Genomic DNA, 3,380 nt, shown 5'->3' with positions numbered 1-3,380 from the left:
CGATCAGGCATATGTGGTGGCCAAGATGGTATATAATTTGTACCGCCATCCTCCCTAGGATGGTTCCTACTTTGTTAAAGCAAATTTTTGTTTCTCTTTCATACTAACGTGTAGTTATTATTAGTTTTAGCAAATTTACCAAACAAATGCATGTGTACACTTGGGTCAAGTTTTGTGGAATTCTGGAAAATGTTCAAAATTTAGCTGTTTTGCATGGTTTTATTAAAGAAAGTTTATTTTCTTTTCATAATAACTTGTAGTTATTATTACGCTCAACAAATTTACCACAAAAATGCATGTGTCTAGACCTACATTTGGGTCAAGTTTCGTGGAATTCTTAAAACGTTCAAAATTTAGCTATTTTACACGGTTTATTAAAGCAAGTTTGATTCCCTTTCAAACTAACTTGTAGTTATTATTACGCTTAGAAAATTTACCACACATATGCATGGGTCAAGACTTACGTTTCGGTCAAGTTTCGTGGAATTCTGAGAACGTTCAAAATTTAGCTGTTTTGCATGATTTTATTAAAGCAAGTTTGTTTCACTTTCAAACTAACTTGTAGTTATTATTACACTTAGCAAATTTCCCACACATATGCAAAAGGGTCAAGACCTATGTTTCGGTTAAGTTTCATGGAATTCTGAGAACGTTCAAAATTTAGCTGTTTTGTACGATTTTGTTAAAAAAAGTTTGTTTCCCTTTCAAACTAACTTGTTGTTATTTTGGCAAATTTACCACAAAAATACATGGGTCTAAACCTTTGTTTGGGTCAAATTTCGTGGAATTTTGAGAACGTTCAAAATTTAGCTGTTTTGAACGGTTCTATTAAAGCAAGTTCATTTCACTTCATACAAACTTGTAGTTATTGTTACGCTTAGCAAAATTAGCACACAAATGCTTGGGTCTAGGCCAATGTTTGGTTCAAGTTCCGTGGCATTCTGAGAATGTTCAAAATTTAACTGTTGTGTACGGTTCTATTAACACAAGTTTGTTTCCCTTTCATACTAACTTGTAGTTATTACTACGCTTAGCAAATTTAGCAAATAAATGCTTGGATCTAGATCTACGTTTGGGTCAAGTTTTGTGGAATTTTGAAAACGTTCAAAATTTAGTTATTTTGCAGGTTTTTATTAAAGCAAGTTTGTTTCCCTTTTATACGAACTTGTAGTTATTATTATGCTTAGCAAATTTACCACATAAATGCATGCGTCTAGACCTACGTTTGGATTGAGTTTCGTGAATTCTGAGAACGTTCAAAATTTAGCAGTTTTGCACGGTTTTATTAAAGAAAGTTTGTTTTCCTTTCATAATAACTTATAGTTATTATTACGCTCAGCAAATTTAACACATAAATGCATGGGTCTAGACCTACGTTTGGGTCAAGTTTCGTGGAATTCTTAAAACATTCAAAATTTAGCTGTTTTGACGGTTTATTAAAGCAAGTTTGTTTCCCTTTCAAACTAACTTGTAGTTATTATTACGCTTAGCAAATTTACCACACATATGCATGGGTCAAGACCTGTGTTTCGGTTAAGTTTCCTGGAATTATGAGAACGTTCATAATTTAGCCGTTTTGCATGGTTTTTTTAAAGCAAGTTTGTTTCTCTTTGAAACTAACTTGTAGTTATTATTACATTTATCAAATTTACCACACATATGCATGGGTCTAGATCTACGTTTCGGTTAAGTTTCGTGGAATTCTGAGAACATTCAAAATTTAGTTGTTTTGCACGGTTTTATTAACAGAAGATTGTTTCCCTTTCATGCTAACTTGTTGTTATTGTTAGGATTAGCAAATTTACCACGAAGATGCATGTGTCTAGACCTAAAGAATCCTGATGAGTATCCATCAGGTCCCGGGGCCTTGTCATCTGCAATGTCAAATACTGCTTGCTTCACATCATCCGGTGTAAACGCCAATATAAGATGGCCAGCCTCTTCATTAGAAAGAATATGTCTTGCCCACGGTCTGAGAAAGCCAATATCTAGCGTTATCTGACGTCTGTTACCGCCCAAGAGATTTTGATAGTAACAGACAAATTCATTGATAATCTCTTCTGGTTCAGTGTGGATGGTCCCGTTGTCATCATTAATTTGTAGTATCCTCCTTGCCACCCTTCTCTTGGCAATTTTACGAAAGAAAATTCGGGAGCATTGGTCACCCCCCTTCATCCACTGCATCTTGGCTCGCTGTTGTAGCATGATTTGTTCCAGTTTTGCCGCTTTTGCATAAACCAGGCGGCAACAGTGTTCTAATAGTAGAAAAGCCTCATTCTGTCTATCTGAACTCACCAGCTGTTGTGCCTCATCTAGAAAGCCTTTAGCTAATTGAACGTTTAGAGTCAAATCCCCCTTCTTCCTCCTTTGCTCTCTGAAGACCGGCTTCAATGCTTTAAGTTTACGTGTTACCGCAAACATAGGCACCCCAACGATTGTGTTCTGCCAGATATTCTGCACACTGGGGATAAATTCAGGTGAGTGTGTTAGGTAGTTGTCAAATCAAAACATACCTCCTGTTTGATTTTGCCTGTCCCCATGCAGTAGAAGCGGCGAGTGGTCAGAAGTCCGCGGTAAAAGGCAATGATAACATGAGGAAGGGAACCTCGCAAGCCATCTATCATTAATAAGGATTCGATCTAATCTCTTCCATAGACTCCGCGAGTTCGTGCTGCAGTTGTGCCAAGTATACCATTCCCCCTGCATAGGCAAGGGTATTAGCCCGGCCTCCTGAATACCAACATTGAATTCTTCCATGGCCATCCTTATATCCCCAGAAGCTCCACACACCTCATTCATTTCTTGGACCGCGTTGAAGTCCCCCCCCCACCAGCCAGGGCTCATCCGAATGCTCTCGAGCTAATATTTCCAAGGTATTCCATAAACTTCTGCCCCACCAGCCAGGGCTCATCCGAATGCTCTCGAGCTAATATTTCCAAGGTATTCCATAAACTTCTGCGATCCATCATCTCAGAGGCACCATAAGCAATAGTGATTATAAGGGATTCACTATCTGCCCTATGAGTGATAAGACAGTGCATAAATTGGTTCCCCAAATCAAGAATATGGACGTCCACAACATTATCATCCCACGCTACCCAAATACGGTTACCCATAGTTGCATAATCAACAAACCATTTCCAATGAGGAAGCAAAAAAGACTGAATATGCATGACGTTGTTAATACGCACACGAGTTTCTAATATGCCCATAAAATCTAACCTGTATTCTGAGATAAGGTCCTTTAATACGAGCTGATGGTCTCTCTTATTCAGCCCCCGGACATTCCACACCGCGAGGTTCAACATGATCACTACTAGAGGGGCTGCATGTGTTAGGACCCCTAGTGTTCTCTTCTGCGTCGTCCAGTGAATTCAGAG

Source organism: Sesamum indicum, unplaced genomic scaffold, assembly GCF_000512975.1.
Source record: "Sesamum indicum cultivar Zhongzhi No. 13 unplaced genomic scaffold, S_indicum_v1.0 scaffold00198, whole genome shotgun sequence".
Lineage (NCBI taxonomy): Eukaryota > Viridiplantae > Streptophyta > Magnoliopsida > Lamiales > Pedaliaceae > Sesamum > Sesamum indicum.
The sequence above is the reverse complement of the archived record's forward strand: the minus strand, read 5'-3'. Positions refer to the sequence as shown.